This window comes from Elephas maximus, chromosome 2 (assembly GCF_024166365.1).
Source record: "Elephas maximus indicus isolate mEleMax1 chromosome 2, mEleMax1 primary haplotype, whole genome shotgun sequence".
Classification (NCBI taxonomy): Eukaryota; Metazoa; Chordata; class Mammalia; order Proboscidea; family Elephantidae; genus Elephas; species Elephas maximus.
This window is the reverse complement of record NC_064820.1, coordinates 173,465,034-173,483,880: the sequence shown is the minus strand read 5'-3', so window position 1 is coordinate 173,483,880 and position 18,847 is coordinate 173,465,034. Positions and strand designations below refer to the sequence as shown.

Sequence of the window (18,847 nt, the reverse complement as noted above, 5' to 3'; positions counted from 1 at the left end):
GCCATGTGGCTAGTAAATGGCATAGCTGCCAACCCTGGACTATCTCTCTCCAAAGACTGTGTTCTTAACCATTCCTCATTGCTGTTTGTACATGATCGAGGTAGTATTAGTCAGAATGCATTGGGTTACACTGCTGTTAAAAAATGAATGAACAATTTGGTTGCTGAAAAAAAAGACATGTTTTCTCTCTTGCTTCCATTGCAGGTTATTGGAGGAATCACTGCTGGATGACCTGCCCTTGTGGAGCCTTCACTGTTTGGAGCCAGTTGCTCTGCCCGGGAAAGTAGCAAATTGTATACCAGTTCTTAAAGGCTTGCACTTAGAAATGGCACATGCCACTTCTGCTCACATGCACTGGCCAGATCGAGTCTGTGGCCACACCTAACATGAAGGGGATGGAGAATGTGCCCAGAAGATAACTGGAATATTTGTAAAAAAAATAACTATTATTCAGCTATATTAAATAAAATTCAATTGCCAAAGGCAACCAGCTATATTCAACTGAGTTTCTGCAGTATAAAGTGACCTGGAAGTAGCAATTTCACTGTATTTGTATCAACTAGACTATCACTAGGGAAGCTGAAAGCTTTACTTTTGAATTCCTGCATCTAATTCTCCCACTTTCAATTTCTTAACACAGATTTTGGGCTTGCTGGAAGGGTAAGAATTGGGTTTCCAAGGTTTCAGCACTTCCTATGTTTGTTTCAATGGAAACTCTCTTTCATCTTCAGAGGGTAAACCCAATGTAACAATGACTTATTGAACCAACCAGAACACGTACCCACCCAGGTTCCATTTCTCCTTTTCTATTCGAGGAAACAGACTTGACTCACTCCAGCTTTCTCCCATCTTTGTTTCCATTGCTTATAAATTGCAACAGCATTTATCTCATTTGTTATGATTTCAAAGAACTTACCCCTAAGTTGTCTCATTTGGTCCCCAAATCAATTTCATGGTGAAGATATAATTTAATCTGTTTTACAGATGAGAAAATTGAGGCTCAGAAAGGTGAGGCAAGGTATCAGAGATTTCTGAAGTGTTTACATCTCCTGACAAGTACCCTAGTCTTCTTTTTACTTTTGTATCATTTTCTTCCTTTAAGGAGTTAAAATATTCATTCATTGTTTCATTCATTCACTCAATAAGAATTTATTGTTTATTTTAAGTCTGGCATTGAACCAGCTGCAGAAGGTATAAATACAAGATCCCTTACCCTTCTGGATGCTCTGTTGAAGGAGATGCTGACTGTTGGCCACAGCCTTTCCATCTCCAAACAGAAATCTTATTTTTTCATGTAACCAGCATGTTCCATCCCTGGATCTCAGGAACCCTAGGTCCCTACCCTAAAATGACCCCAACTGGCCTAAATCAGTTGTGTTATAAGATGGATTTGAGGGCAGACTGGTAGTCTAGTTTTGGATAATAAATTATAAGAGAAAGTTGGCAGGGAAGATCTTCTCTCACCAAATAAAAAGACAAGGACTATAAAGGTGAAAGCCCTTTTGCCTCTCCTTTCCTTTCCCAAGAATAGACTTGATATCCAGAACTACACTAGTCCTTCTGTGACCATGTTTCAGACCAACATGCTGTGGATGGAGGAATAGAAAGATAGTAGAGCTTGGGTCCTTGATGGTACTGTTGAATTTCTGGGCTGCCTACATCTAGGCTTGTCATGAGAGGAAAAATAAATCCTTTATTTGTATAGGTCTCGGTGAATTGAAATTTATGTTACCGCCAGTGGAATGGATTCCTAAGTAATTCAATGGGCTATTTTGGTGACAGACTCATTAACAATTCCTGTTTGTGTTAGGGTTGTTAGTTATTGCCTGCCCACCCCAGCCACTCCTAAGGGACTTTATACCGCAGTCACGGACCCTACTGCTGAAATAACAAATGGAATGATTGTGTTCTGTCCAGTGGGATCTTTCTCCCTATAGCCGGGGCTGATCCCAGGGTAACCAACCACAGATGCACCAGTGAACTACAACCTAGCAAGGAAAAAGTGAACTGAAGGGCCTGAAATTTTCTTTCAGGAATCTGGAACTTAGAATTGAGAGGATGAGTCAATGAGCTAAGAGAGCTGCGTCAAGGGTCATGGAAAGGGTTTGAAGCTGGAGTGTATGTTATGGACCATGAGCAAGCAGAAATCATGAGGAAGCTGGTTGCGACCGAGGTGCAGAAAGAAGCGGAAACAGATCCCTGAGAGAAGAAGAAGCAATGTCTTGGAGGTTTTGTGCACCAATTCCGGACCATGTGTGTTCTTGTTATGAATCACCTCCTCCTTGAGTTAGCATGAGTGAACCTTTGTCCTTGTCATCAAATAAGGTCTAATTAGTGTTGCTGTTGTGGTGGTTATTAATTGCCATCAAGCTGATTCCAATTCATGATGACCTTACAAGTGCAGAGTAGAACTGCTCCATTGGGTTTTCAAGGCTGTGACCATTCAGAGGCAGATCTCCAGGCCTGTCTTCTGAGACACCTTTGGGTGGGTTTGAACTGCCAACCATTTAACTACCAGCTTAACCATTTGTGCCACTCAATAAAAAAAAAAAAAAAAATGTTTTCAGTTTTGTGTTCAACATCTCCCAATGCCACTTTCCTTATAAATATAGTACAAAAGGCAATACCTCCTCCACCGGTTTTGCTGTGTGGATTATATATGAACAGTACCCAGCACAATCCTTGGCACATACTGGCAGCTTAGGGAACTACTTTCTTTCCCTATCAAGTAGGGCTGTGTGACGGATGTATGCAAGGAGAGGCTGGGCCACATATTTTAGGAGAAGCTTATTAAGCTTTGGGTGGATGGTTGAAAACGTACCTTCTTTTAGCAATATTTTCTGATTCTCCATGTCTCAGATTGAACCAGGTTCTCCAAGTAAACCAATAGACTTCTTTTGCCTTGTATAAATCCATAATGGGATGGGTTAATGATAATTGGCTAGGCCTAGGTCATGTGCCCAACCTACTCACATGCTCGACTGGATCTATTGGACCTTCTTTTGGTCCCACAAATGAAGGAATGCTGAGCAGGAAAAAACAAGATACGTCCACTATAACAGGTCATTCTGTCCTTCATGTTCCTCTAACACTACCTGAATAATAACTGTCTGAGTAAATAATTAACATTTGTTTGGCATTCTCTATATGCCTGGTACTTTGCTAAATGCTTTTCATGGACCATCTCATTTAGCACTTCCATCTGATTTAGGGCTTACGGTGATCCAAGACACAGGTACTATAATCTCCATTTTACAGAGAGGAAGCTGAGCACAGAGAGGTTAACTACATTGCTCATAGCTACACAACAACTGCTAAGTGGTTCAGATAGAGCCCAAACAAAAAAAAAAAAAAAACAGAGATAGGGCCCAGTCAGTCTAATTTCCCACCCCTCTGGAAATCACAGGAAACAGGGAAGCTGATGTAAGGGTCACAGAGTGAGAGGAAGCTTGCTGAATAGACTCTTGTGGGTGACAACAAGCAGGAAAGGCCACCCCTCTACTCCCCTCTAAAAAAAACTCAGAAAATACCCCCTTCCCAGGTTAAAGTCCTTTTCTGGTGCCAGAAGAATACACAGATTTATAGACTTCCCAAGCTGGAGGAGTTTTTAGAGATCTTACAACCAGTTAGGGCCAGAGACAGTTTTAGTGAAAATATTCCCAAATGTGGAATCTGTTGCTTTATGAATTTTACTCTTTCAGGTTCAGTCATCATCCAGGACAGAGACCATTTTCCTTGACGTGGCCGATCAGGCCCTTCATGAGCTGACCTCTGCCTGCTGCTCTAGCCCAATCCCTTGGCATCGTCACGTCTTCCTTTCAAATTTGAGGTCCAGCCATAGTGAAATTCTCACACATACGCACACACACACACAAAGTAATAATAATTCTTGGATCACTGTATATTCTCATTGTTGGTCTACACGTGACCCTGTTTTATTTTATTTCTCTATTCATTCACTTTATAATGTTATAATGAATATCTGTATAGCTGAAATTCTTTCCATCTCACTCCAACTGTCTCCAAAATACTTTAGGTCTGGATTTAAAGGCTTCCTTGATTCTCTTTTTCCATTCTCAAGTCTGGGTTACAAATTTTATCCAAGCTCCCATCAAATTCTGTCTTATCCCTGTCCAATTTTATCACAACATGCAATTACCATTAAAAAACCCACTGCTGTTGAGTTGACCCAACTCATAGTGACCCTGTAACCAAAAAACCCAGTGACCCTATATTGCCGATTAATTTGTTTGTCTCCCACTAGGAAGCACTAGTCTGTGAACTTATTGAAACCAGGAATGGCTGATCCAATATTCCAGTCTGAGTGCTTAGCACAGGGCCTGGCACATAGCATGTGCTCAATATAGTTCACTTGCTGCAAATTTTTTCTACTAAAGGCCAGATAATAAATATTTTTGGTTTTGCGGTTTGTTCGGTCTCTGTTAAAGCTTCTTGACTCTACCATGGTAGTGTGAAAGCAGCCATACATAGACAATATGTAAACAAATGGAAGTGACTGTATTGCAATAAAAACTTTACTTACATTAAAAAAAAAAAAAGGAAAATAACCGGTGTTGGCAAGGATGTGGAGGAACTGGAACTCTTGATCATTGCTGGTGGGAATATAAAATGGCATAGCCTCTGTGAAAAACAGTTTGGCTGTTCTTCAGAGAATTAAACATAAAATTACCATATGATCCAGAAACTCCACTCCTGGGTATATACCCAAAAGACTTGAATCAAACAGATACTTACCCGCCAATATTTGTTACAAGCATTCTTAACAATAGTCAAAAGGTAGAAACAGCCCAGGTGCCCACCAACACATAAATGGATAAACAAACTGTCCTGTACCTGTACAATGGAATATTATACAGGCATAAAGAAAATGGAATTCCCATACATGCTATGACACGGAAGAACCATGATAATATTTCACTGAATGAAGCACATCAGACACCAAAAACCAAACCCACTGCTGCTGAGTTAATTCTGATGCATGGTGACCCCATGTGTTACAGAGTAGAACTGCTCCATAGGATTTTCTTGGCTGTAATTTTTTTTTTAAATAATTTTTATTGTGCTTTAAGTGAAAGTTTACAAATCAAGTCAGTCTCTCACACAAAAACCCATATACACCTTGCTACACACTCCCAATTACTCTCCCCCTAATGAGACAGCCCACTCTCTCCCTCTACTCTCTCTTTTCGTGTCCTTTTTGCCAGCTTCTAACCCCCTCCACCCTTTCATCTCCCCTCCAGGCAGGAGATGCCAACATAGTATCAAGTGTCCACCTGATCCAGAAAGCTCACTCCTCACCAGCATCCCTCTCCAACCCATTGTCCAGTCCAATCCATGTTCGAAGAGTTGGCTTCGGGAATGGTTCCTGTCCTGGGGCAACAGAAGGTCTGGGGGCCATGACCACCAGGGTCTTCTAGTCTCAGTCAGATCATTAAGTCTGGTCTTATGAGAATTTGGGGTCTGCGTCCCACTGCTCTCCTTCTCCCTCAGGGGTACTCTGTTGTGTTCTCTTTCAGGGCAGTCATTGGTTGTAGCCAGGCACCACCTAGTTCTTCTGGTCTCAGGATGATGTAGTTGCTGGTTCATGTGGCCCTTTCTGTCTCTTGGGCTTGTAATCACCTTGTGTCCTTGGTGTTCTTCATTCTCCTTTGATCCAGGTGGGTTGAGACCAATTGATGCATCTTAGATGGCAGCTTGCTAGCATTTAAGACCCCAGATGCCACTCTTCAAAGTGGGATGCAGAATGTTTTGTTAATAGATTTTATTATGCCAATTGACTTAGATGTCCCCTGAAACCACGGTCCCCAGACCCCTGCCCCTGTTACGCTGGCCTTCAAAGCATTCAGTTTATTCAGGAAACTTCTTTCCTTTTGGTTTAATCCAATTGTGCTGACCTCCCCTGTATTGTGTGCTGTCTTTCCCTTCACCTAAAGTAGTTCTTATCTACTGTCTAATTAGTGAATACCCCTCTCCCACCCTCCCTCCCTCCCTCCTCATAACCACAAAAGAATGTTTTCTTCTCATTTTAAACTATTTCTCAAGTTCTTATAATAGTGGTCTTATACAATATTTGTCCTTTTGCAGCTGACTAATTTCACTCAGCATAATGCCCTCCAGGTTCCTCCATATTATGAAATGTTTCACAGATTCCTCACTGTTCTTTATCGATGCGTAGTATTCCATTGTGTGAATATACCATAATTTATTTATCCATTCATCTGTTGATGGGCACCTTGGTTGTTTCCATCTTTTTGCTATTGTAAACAGTGTTGCAATAAACATGGGTGTGCATATATCTGTTCGCGTAAAGGCTCTTATTTCTCTAGGATATATTCCAAGGAGTGAGATTGCTGGATCGAATGGTAGTTCTATTTCTAGCTTTTTAAGTAAGTGCCAAATCAATTTCCAGAGTGGTTGTACCGTTTGACATTCCCGCCAGCAGTGTAGAAGTGTTCCAATCTCTCCACAGCCTCTTCAACATTTATTATTTTGTGTTTTTTGGATTAAGCTCAGCCTTGTTGCAGTGAGATGAAATCTCATTGTAGTTTTGATCTGCATTTCTCTAATGGCTAATGATCGTGAACATTTCCTCATATATCTGTTAGCTACCTGAATGTCTTCTTTAGCGAAGTGTCTGTCTATTCATATCTTTTGCCCATTTTTTAATTGGGTTGTTTGTCTTTTTGCAGTTGAGTTTTTGCAGTATCATGTAGATTTTAGAGATCAGGTGCTGATCAGAAATGTCATAGCTAAAATTTTTTTCCCAGTCTGTAGGCAGTCTTTTTACTGTTTTGGTGAAGTCTTTGGATGAGCATAGGTGTTTGATTTTTAGGAGCTCCCAGTTATCTAGTTTTTCTTCTATGTTCCTCATAACGTTTTGTATACTGTTTATGCCATGTATTAGGGCTCCTAACATTGTCCCTATTTTTTCTTCCATGATCTTTATCGTTTTAGATTTTATATTTAGGTCTTTGATCCATTTTGAGTTCGTTTTTGTGCATGGAGTGATGTATGGGCCTTGTTTCATTTTTTTGCAGATGGATATCCAGTTATGCCAGCACCATTTGTTAAAAAGACTGTCTTTTCCCCATTTAACTGTTTTGGGGCCTTTGTCAAATATCAGCTGCTCATATGTGCATGGATTTATGTCTGGATTCTCAATTCTGTTCCATTGGTCCATGTATCTGTTCTTGTACTAGTACCCAGCTGTTTTGACTACTGTGGTGGTATAATAGGTTCTAAAATCAGGTAAAGTAAGGCCTCCTGCTTTGTTCTTTTTCAGTAATGCCTTATATATCCTGGGCCTCTTTCCCTTCCATATGAAATTGGTGATTTGTTTTTCCATCTCATTAAAGAACGTCCTTGGGATTTGGATTGGAATTGCATTAAATGTATAGATCGCTTTTGGTAGAAGAGATATTTTTATAATGTTAAGTCTTCCTATCCATGAGCAAGGTATGTTCTTCCACTTTTGTAAGTCTCTTTTGGTTTCTTGCAGGAGTGTACAGTAATTTTCTTTGTATAAGTCTTTTACATCTCTGGTAAGACTTATTCCTAAGTATTTTATCTTCTTGGGGGCTGCTGTAAATGGCATTGATTTGGTGATTCTCTCTTCAATGTTCTTTTTGTTGATATAGAGGAATCCAACTGATTTTTGTATGTTTATCTTGTATCCTGATACTCTGCTGAACTCTTCTATTAGTTTCAGTAGTTTTCTGGAGGATTCTTTAGGGTTTTCTGTGTATAAGATCATGTCATCTGCAAATAGAGATACTTTTACTTCTTCCTTGCCGATCCGGACGCCCTTTATTTATCTAGCTTAATTGCTCCGGCTAGGACTTCCAGCACAATGTTGAATAAGAGTGGTGATAAAGGGCATCCTTGTCTGGTTCCCGATCTCAATGGGAATGTTTTCAGACTCTCTCCATTTAGGGTGATATGTTGGCTGTTGGCTTTGTATAAATGCCCTTTATTATGTTGAGAAATTTTCCTGCTATTCCTATTTTGCTGAGAGTTTTTATCATGGATGAGTGTTGAACTTTGTCAAATGCCTTTTCTGCATCAATTGATAAAATCATGTGATTCTTATCTTTTGTTTTATTTATGTGGTGGATTACATTAATTGTTTTTCTAATGATGAGCGATCCCTGCATACCTGGTATGAATCCCACTTCGTCACGGTGAATTATTTTTTTGATATGTTGTTGAATTCTACTGGGTAGAATTTTGTTGAGGACTTTTGCATCTACATTCATGAGGGTATAGGTCTATAATTTTCTTTTCTTGTGGTGTCTTTACCTGGTTTTGGTATCAGTGATATGGTGGCTTCATAGAATGAGTTAGGTAGTATTCCATCCTTTCTATGCTCTGAAATACCTTTAGTAGTAGTGGTGTTAACTCTTCTCTGAAAGTTTGGTAGAACTCTGCAGTGAAGCCATCCAGACCAGGGCTTTTCATTGTTGGGAGTTTTTTTTTTATTACCTTTTCAATCTCTTCTTTTGTTATGGGTCTATTTAGTTGTTTTACCTCTGTTTGTGTTAGTTTAGGTAGGTAGTGTGTTTCTAGGAATTCATTCATTTCTTCTAGGTTTTCAAATTTGTTGGAGTATAGTTTTCCATAGCAATCTGATATGATTCTTTTAATTTCAGTTGGGTCTGTTGTAATATTGCCCAACTCATTTCTTATTTGGGTTATTTGCTTCCTCTCCTGTTTTTCTTTAGTCAGTTTGGCCAATGGTTTATCAATTTTGTTGAGTTTTTTCAAAAAAACAGCTTTTCGAGGTGGGGCCAAGGTGGCTGACTAGGTAGAAGTTACCTCGGATCCCTCTTGCAACAAAGACTCAGAAAAACAAGTGAATCGATAACATACATGACAATCTACGAGCTCTGACCATCAAACACAGATCTAAAGAGTTGACCTGAGTTACAGGGGAGCAAAAAGCTGCATCCTGAAGCAGCAACCGCTTCTGGAACTGGCAGCCTGTGCCACAGTCTTGAGCCCTCATGGTTCCCGGGTGCCAAGTGGTGGGGCTGATTGCGGCTTGCTGAGGTGGGGCAGGCACGGGACACAGCCCTAATCCCTAGCCCCCTGGGGTAACCTCCACAGAGACTCAGCCAGCGCAAGCAGGCTGCACACTAACGGGGCTAAAGAGAGAACAAGCAACCACAGGGAAGCAGTGACTGTTTTTGGAGCCTGAAGCCAGCGTTCCAGTTAGAAAACCTTGGTGCCGGGCTTTGGACTGGGCACAGGGGAGCAGAGAACGGCATTCTGAGGTGGCACAAACATGGGACACAGCCCTAGCCCCCAGAAGTGACCTCGGGGGAAGCCCAGCCAGTGCACGCAGGCAGCGCAGTGACGCGGCTGACAGTAGGAGAAATCACCGGGAGACAGTGACTGGTTTTGGAGCCTGGAGTGTGGCGTCCCAGCCCAGAAACCTTGGCACTGGGCTTTTGACTGGGAGCAGAGGAAATGACCACGGCTTCTGAGTCAGCACAAGCACATGACGTGGGCCTGACCCTTGGGGACAATCTTGACCCAGCCAATGCACATAGGCTACACACCCCTCAAGAATCTCAGATAAAATGGTCATCACCAAGCAAGATAAGTAACTTTGTCTATATTCCTGGGTGCTACCACTCTCTCCTGTCTATCTGATCCCTCCCCTCCCTTTCCCAGGCAGCTTCATTAACATTGGAATTTCCTGGGCCACAGAGTGAAGTGCTCTGCAGTTTTTTGTTTGTTTGTTTTTGTCTTTTCCTAACCCATTCTCCTGCCCTGAGAGAAGCAGCTACAAAAAACCCAGGGACCAAAAATCCTTCCCTGACTTCTCGAATTTGGAATAAAAATACAGAACAAGCTCCAACCAAGCATATGAGGTCCACAGTCTTGGGCTTTCATCCCTACAGGGAACAAGGTGGCTATTATAATTCAAAGACAATTCTGGTACTGAACTGACTATAATTGTTTTAGCAGACTACTGGACAGACAAGTTCTCCAGGTCTGATATCTCTACCTATTAAACAGAGCCCTCACTGACCCACAATGGGAAACTGAGGGCTGAAGCTCACTCAAACCACCTAGCCTCCTGCCATAGGGATCTGAGGATAGTGACAGCTACCAATCTGTAGAGGTACCTGCATTTGGTGCCTAAGGTACAGCTACAGAGCCCATCCATCTAAGTGCTTTAGGCATAGAGACACACCTACCTCACTGGCACTTGGGGGAAGCCTGTCAGCATCCTGCCCCCCCCCGGAGTGTGACCCGCCTGCTGCTACTAGAATCTGGTGCACACAACTATCACCACTACTCCTCTAAGTGAATAGGTGACAGCCTACACCACACACTTGGTGATCCAAAATCAGATTCTACTCAAGAATAGTGAATGGACACCTAGGCTTATATATCTGGTAACAGCCCAAACCAGCTGGTAATAGGACATAAGTGATTCAAATGTTACAACAATCAAGATGGCCCAATCTAGTAGCCCATCTATGTATATTGAAAGAAAACAAAGCAAGATAAGACTCAGTGAGCAAATATAAAATAAATCATTACAATATCTTATACATGGCTCGGAGACAGCAGTGGATATCAACCCACATAAAGAAGCAGACCATGATTGCTTCTACAACTCCCCAAATTAAAGAATCAAAATCTTTCCCAAATGAAGACACAATCCTGGGATTGCCAGATGCAGAATATAAAAAACTAATTTACAGAATGCTTGAAGACATCAGGGATGACCTCAGAAATGAAATAAGGCAATCTACAGAAAAAGCCAAGAAACACACTGATAAAGCAGTTGAAGAAATCAAAAAGATTATTCAAGAACATAGTGGAAAAATTAATAAGCTGCAAGAATCCATAAAGAGACAACATTCAGAAATCCAAAAGATTAACAGTAAAATTACAGAATTAGACAACTCAATAGAAGTCAGAGGAGCAGAATCGAGCAATTGGAATGCAGAGTGGGGGAGGTGGAGGATAAGGCAATTGACACCAATATAGTTGAAGAAAAATCAGGAAAAAGAATTAAAAAAAATGAAGAAACCCTAAGAATCATGTGGAACTCTATCAAGAAGAATAACTTGGGTGTTATTGGAGTTCCGGAACAGGGAGGGATAACAGAAAATACAGAGAGAATAGTTGAAGATCTGTTGGCAGAAAATTTCCCTGACATCATGAAAGATGAAAGGATATCTATCCAAGATGCTCATCAAACCCCATATAAGACTGATCCAAAAAGAAAATCACCAAGACATACTATCATCAAACTTGCCAAAACCAAAGATAAAGAGAAAATTTTAAACACAGCCAGGGAAAAAGAAAGGTCTCCTACGAAGGAGAATCAATAAGAATAAATTCAGACTACTGAGCAGAAACCATGCAGTCAAGAAGGCAATGAGATGACATATATAGAGCACTGAAGGAGAAAAACTGCCAGCCAAGGATCATATATCCAGCAAAACTCTCTCCCAAATATGAAAGTGCAATTAAAACATTTACAGATAAATGATAAACACAAGCTTAGAGAATTTGCAAAAACCAAACCAAAGCTATAAGAAATATTAAAGGAAATTGGTCAGAAAATCGATAATATCAGATACCAACATAACACAAGGTCACAGAACAGAACATCCTGATATCAACTCAAATAGGGAAATCACAAAAACAAATTAAGATTAATTTTAAAAAGAAAAAAAAATGCTCAAAACAGGGAATCATTGAAATCATTATGTAAAAGATCACAATAAACAAAAAGAGGGACTAAATACAGGAGGCATAGAACTGCCATATGGAGAGGAAAACAAGGTGATATAGGATGATACAAGTTAGGTTTTTACTTAGAAAAATAGGGGTAAATATTAAGGTAACCACAAAGAGGTCTAACAATTCCATAACTCAAAATGAAAATCAAGAAAAACATAACAACTCAGCAAACTTAAATTCAACTACTATGAAAAGGAGGAACACACAATTTACAAAGAAAAACATCTCAGCACAAAAAAGTAAGTGGAAAAATGAAATTGTCAACAACACACACAAAAAGGCATCAAAATGACAGCACTAAACACATACTTATCTATAATTACACTGAATGTAAATGGACTAAATGCACCAATAAAGAGACAGAGAGTCTCAAACTGGATAAAGAAACACGATCCGTCTATATGCTGCCTACAAGAGACACACCTTAGACTTAGAGACACAAATAAACTAAAACTTAAAGGATGGAAAAAAATATATCAAGCAAACAAGAATCAAAAAAGAGCAGGAGTAGCAATATCAATTTCTGACAAAATAGACTTTAAAGTTAAACCTACCACAAAGGATAAAGAAGGACACTACATAATGATTAAAGGGACAATACACCAAGAAGATATAACCATATTAAATATTTATGCACCCAATGACAGGGCTGCAAGATACATAAAACAAACTTTGACAGAACTGAAAAGTGAGATAGACATCTCCACAATTATAGTAGGAGACTTCAAAACACCACTTTCGGAGAAGGATAGGACTTCCAGTAAGAAGTTCAATAGAGACACGGAAGACCTAATTGCTTCAACCAACTTGACCTCATAGACTTATACAGAACACTCCACCCAACAGCTGGAAAGTATACTTTTTTTTCTAGTGCACATGGAACATTCTCTAGAATAGACCACATGCTAGTTCATAAAACAAACCTTTGCAGAATCCAAAACATCGAAATATTACAAAGCATCTTCTCAGACCACAAGGCTATAAAAGTGGAAATGAATAACAGAAAAATCAGGGAAAAGAAATCAAATACTTGGAAACTGAACAATACCCTGCTCAAAAAAGACTGGGTTATAGAAGACATTAAGGAGGGAATAAAGAAATTCATAGAATGCAATGAGAATGAAAATACTTCCTATCAAAACCTCTGGGACACAGCAAAAGCAGTGCTCAGAGGTCAATTTATATTGATAAATGCACACATACATAAAGAAGAAAGAGCCAAAATCAGAGAACTGTCCCTACAACTTGAACAAATAGAAAGCGAGGAACAAAAGAATCCACCAGGCACCAGAAGAAAACAAATAATAAAAATTAGAGCTGAACTAAATGAATTAGAGAACAGAAAAACAATTGAAAGAATTAACAAAGCCAAAAGCTGGTTCTTTGAAAAAATTAACAAAATTGATAAACCATTGGCCAGACTGACTAAAGAAATACAGGAAAGGAAACAACCCAAAAAAGAAACAAGATGGGCCATATCACAACAGACCCAACTGAAATTAAAATAATCATATCAGATTATTACGAAAAATTGTACTCTAACAAATTTGCAAACCTAGAAGAAATGGATGAATTCCTGGAAAAACACTACCTACCTAAACTAACACAATCAGAAGTAGAACAACTAAATAGGCCCATAACAAAAAAAGATATTGAAAAGGTAATAAAAAAAACTCCCAACAAAAAAAAAGCCCTGGCATGGACGACTTCACTGCAGAGTTCTACCAAACTTTCAGAGAAGAGTTAACACGGCTACTACTAAAGGTATTTCAAAGCACAGAAAATGACGGAATACTACCTAACTCATTCTGTGAAGCCACCATATCCCTGATACCAAAACCAGGTAAAAAAAAGACACCACAAAAAAAGAAAATTACAGACCTATATCCCTCATGAACATAGATGCGAAAATCCTCAACAAAATTCTAGCCAATAGAATTCAACAACATATCAAAAAAATAATCCACCACAATCAAGTGGGATTTATACCAGGTATGCAAGGTTGTTTTAATATTAGAAAAACCATTAATGTAATCCACCATATAAATAAAAAAAAGACAAAAACCACATGATCTTATCAATTGATGCAGAAAAGGCATTTGCAAAGTCCAGCACTCATTCATGATAAAAACTCTCAGCAAAATAGGAATTCAAGGAAAATTCCTCAACATAATAAAGGGCATCTATTTTTTTATACAAAGCCAACAGCCAATATCATTCTAAATGGAGAGAGCCTGAAAGCATTTCCCTTGAGAACGGGAACCAGACAAGGATGCCCTTTATCACCGCTCTTATTTAACATTGTGCTAGAGGTCCTAGCCAGAGTAATTAGGCTAGACAAAGAAATAAAGGGCATCCGGATCAGTAAGGAAGAAGTAAAATTATCTCTATTTACAGATGACATGATCTTATACACAGAAAACCCTAAGGAATCCTCCAGAAAACTACTGAAACTAATAGAAGAGCTCGGCAGAGTCTCAGGTTACAAGATAAACATACAAAAATCACTTGGATTCCTCTACATCAACAAAAAGAACATTGAAGAGGAAATCACCAAATCAATACCATTCACAGTAGCCCCCAAGAAGATAAAATACTTAGGAATAAATCTTACCAAAGATGTAAAAGACCTATACAAAGAAAACTACAAAGCACTACTACAAGAAATTAAGAAGGACATACTTAAGTGGAAAAACATACCTTGCTCATGGATAGGAAGACTTAACGTAGTAAAAATGTCTATTCTACCAAAGGCATCTATACATACAATGCACTTTCGATCCAAATTCCAATGACATTTTTTAATGTGATGGAGAAACAAATCACCAACTTCATATGGAAGGGAAAGAAGCCTCAGATAAGTAAAGCATTACTGAAAAAGAAGAAGAAAGTGGGAGGCCTCACTCTACCTGATTTCAGAACCTATTATACAGCCACGGTAGTCAAAACAGCCTGGTACTGGTACAATAACAGGCACAAAGACCAATGGAACAGAATTGAGAACCCAGATATAAATCCATCCACATATGAGCAGCTGATATTTGACAAAGGCCCAGTGTCAGTTAATTGGGGAAAAGATAGTCTTTTTAACAAATGGTGCTGGCATAACTGGATATCCATTTGCAAAAAAATGAAACAGGACCCATACCTCACACCATGCACAAAAACTAACTCCAAGTGGATCAAAGACCTAAACATAAAGACTAAAACGGTAAAGATCATAGAAGGAAAAATAGGGACAACGATAGGAGCCCTAATACAAGGCATAAACAGAATACAAAACATTACTGAAAATGACGAAGAGAAACCAGATAACTGGGAGCTCGTAAAAATCAAACACCTATGCTCATTCAAAGACTTCACCAAAAGAGTAAAAAGACCACCTACAGATTGGGAAAAAATTTTCAGCTTTGACATCTCTGACCAGCGCCTGATCTCTAAAATTTATATGATTCTGTCAAAACTCAACCACAAAAAGACAAACAACCCAATCAAAAAGTGGGCAAAGGATATGAACACACACTTCACTAAAGAGGATATTCAGGCAGCTATATTCAGGCAGCTAAAAGATCATTAGCCATTAGAGAAATGCAAATTAAAACTACGATGAGATTCCATCTCACTCCAACAAGGCTGGCATTAATCCAAAAAACACAAAATAATAAATGTTGGAGAGGCTGTGGAGAGATTGGAACTCTTATACACTGCTGGTGGGAATGTAAAATGGTACAACCACTTTGGAAATCTATCTGGCGTTTTCTTAAAAATTTAGGAATAGAACTACCACACAACCCAGAAATCCCACTCCTCGGGATATACCCTAGAGAAATAAGAGCCTTTACATGAACAGATATATGCACACCCGTGTTTATTGCAGCACTGTTTACAATAGCACAAAGCTGGAAGCAACCAAGGTGTCCATCAACGGATGAATGGTTAAATAAATTATGGTATATTCACACAATGGGATACTACGCATCGATAAAGAAAAGTGAGGAATCTGTGAAACGTTTCATAACATGGAGGAACCTGGAAGGCATTATGCTGAATGAAATTAGTCAGATGCAAAAGGACAAATATTGTATAAGACCACTATTATAAGATCTTGAGAAATAGTATAAACTGAGAAGAACACATACTTTCGTGGTTACGAAGCGGGGAGCGAGGGAGGGTGGGAGAGGGTTATTTACTGATTAGTTAGTAGGTAAGAACTACTTTAAGTGAAGGGAAGGACAATACTTAATACAGGGAAGGTCAGCTCAACTGGACTGGACCAAAAGCAAAGAAGTTTCCGGGATAAACTGAATGCTTTGAAGATCAACAGAGAAAGGGCGGGGGTTTGGAGACCATGGTTTAAGGGGACTTCTAAGTCAATTGGCAAAATAAATTCTATTATGAAAACATTCTGCATCCCACTTTGAAGTGTGGTATCTGGGGTCTTAAATGCTAACAAACGGCCATCTAAGATGCATCAATTGGTCTCAACCCACCTGGATCAAAGGGGAATGAAGAACACCATGGTCACACGATAACTATGAGCCCAAGAGTTAGAAAGGGCCACATGAACTAGAGACTTACATCATCCTGAGACCAGAAGAATTAGATGGTGCCCGGCTACACCTGATGTCTGCCCTGACAGGCAGCACAACAGAGGACCCCTGAGGGAGCAGGAGAACAGTGGGATGCAGACCCTAAATTCTCATAAAAAGACCAGACTTAATGGTCTGACTGAGACTAGAAGAATCCCTGTGGTCATGGTCCCCAAACCTTCTGTTGGCCCAGGACAAGAACCATTCCCGAATACAACTCATCAGTCGTGGAAGGGACTGGACAATGGGTTGGAGAGAGATGCTGATGAAGAGTGAGCTACTTGTATCGGATGGACCCTTGAGACTGTGTTGGTGTCTCCTGTCTTGGGGGGGAGATTGGAGGTTAGAGAGGGTTAGATACTGGCAAAATGGTCAGGAAAGGAGAGACTGTAGGGAGGGAGTGGGGTGACTCATTAAAAAAAAAAATTTTTTTTTTTTTGTATGTAGTATAAGGTGTATATAGGCTTATGTGTGACAGACTGACTTGGTTTGTAAACTTTCACTTAAAGCACAATAAAAATTATTTAAAAAAAAAAAAAACCAAAAAAAAAAAAAAGCAACTTTTGGTCTTGTTAATTCTTAATTGTTTTTCTATTTTCTATTTCATTTAGTTCAGCTCTAATTTTTATTATTTGTTTTCTTCTGGTGCCTGTGGGTTTCTTTTGTTGCTCTCTTTCTATTTGTTCAAGTTGTAGGGATAGCTCTTTGATTTTGGCCCTTTCTTCTTTTTAGATGTGTGCATTTATTGATATAAATTGGCCTCTGAACAACGCTTTTGCTGTGTCCCAAAGGCTCTGATAGGAAGTGTTTTCATTCTCATTGAATTCTATGAATTTCTTCATTCCATCCTTAATGTCTTCTATATTCCAGTCTATTTTGAGCAGGGTATCCAGGTGTTTGATTTCTTTTCCTGTTATTGATTTCCACTCTTATGGCCTTATGGTCAGAGAAGATGCTTTGTAATATTTCAATGTTTTGGATTTTGCTAAGGCTTGCTTTATGACCTAATATGTGGTCTATTCTAGAGAATGTTCCATGTGCACTAGAAAAGAAAGTATAGTCGGTTGCCGTTGGGTGGAGTGTTTTGTATATGTCTACGAGGTCAAGTTGGTTGATTGTGGCATTTACATCTTCCGTGTCTTTATTGAGCTTCTTTCTGGATGTCCTGTCCTTCAACGAAAGTGGTGTGTTGAAGTCTTCTACTGTTATTGTGGAGCTATCTCACTCTTCAATGCTGATAGAGTTTGTTTTATGTATCTTGCAGCCCTGTCATTGGGTGCATAAATATTTAATATGGTTATATCTTCTTGGTGTATTGTCCCTTTAATCATTATGTAGTGGCATTCCTAATCCTTTCTGATGGATTTAACTTTAAAGTCTATTTTGTCAGAAATTAATATTGCCACTCCTGCTCTCTTTTGGTTGTTGTTTGCTTGATATATATTTTTTCCATCCTTTGAGTTTTAGTTTGTTTCTGTCTCTAAGTCTAAGGTGTGTGTCCTGTAGGTAGGATATAGACAGATCTTGTTTTTTAATCCATTCTCCCACTCTCTGTCTCTTTAATGGTGCATTTAGTCCATTTATATTCCAGGTAATTATGGATAGGTATGGATTTAGTGCTATCATTTTGATCTTTTTGTGTGTTGTTGACAGTTTCTTTTTCCCACTTAATTTTGTGTGCTGAGTACATTTTCTTTATATATTGCCCTTTCATCATATTTATTGTTGATTTTGTTTCTGCCATCTCTATTTTTTTCTTGTATTTTATTTTGATGAGTAGGATAGTTTGTCTCCTTCATGGTTACCTTATTATTTACCCCTATTTTTCCTAATATAAAATTTTATTTCTTTGTATTGCCCTATCTTCCTCTCCATACGGAAGGTGTATGATTACATTTCTTAGTCCCTCTTTACTATTTTAATGTTGTCTTCTTTTATATAATAACATCGCTGTTACCCTGTGTTGTCTTTTTTTTCAATCTTGCTTTTTTTTTTTTTTTTTGGATTTCCCTGTCTGGGTTGACTTCTGGTTGCTCTGCCCAGTGTTCTAGTCTTGGGCCGATACCTGATATTATTGATTTTCTAACCAAGGAACTCCCTTTAGTATTTCTTGTAGTTTTGATCTGGTTTTTACGAATTCCCTCAACTTGTTTTTATCTGGAAATGTCTTAATTTCATGTTCATATTTAAGAGACGGTTTTGATGGATATGTGATTCTTGGCAGGCAATTTTTTTCCTTCAATTTTTTAAAATATGTCATCCCATTGCCTTCTTACCTGCCTGGTTTCTGCCGAGTAGTCTGAGCTTATTCTTATTGGCTCTCCTTGTAGGTGACTTTTATTTTATCCCTCACTGCTCTTATAATTGTCTCTTTATCTTTGGTTTTGGCAAGTTTGATTATAATATGTCTTGGTGACTTTCTTTTAAGATACCTCGGTGACTTTCTTTTAAGCGTCTTGGATAGATAT

At 39.0% G+C, this 18,847-nt stretch overlaps 1 protein-coding gene across 1 annotated transcript in view; it reads left to right on the top strand.

The window, feature by feature from the left end:
* HAVCR1 (hepatitis A virus cellular receptor 1) overlaps positions 1 to 411 on the top strand; it is an 88,012-nt gene extending 87,601 nt beyond the window's left edge. The window contains exon 9 of the transcript XR_007516170.1: positions 205 to 411. The gene's annotated coding sequence lies outside the window, so the exon portion shown is untranslated. The remainder of the gene's footprint in view (positions 1 to 204) is intronic.
* The last annotated feature ends 18,436 nt before the right edge of the window (positions 412 to 18,847 follow it).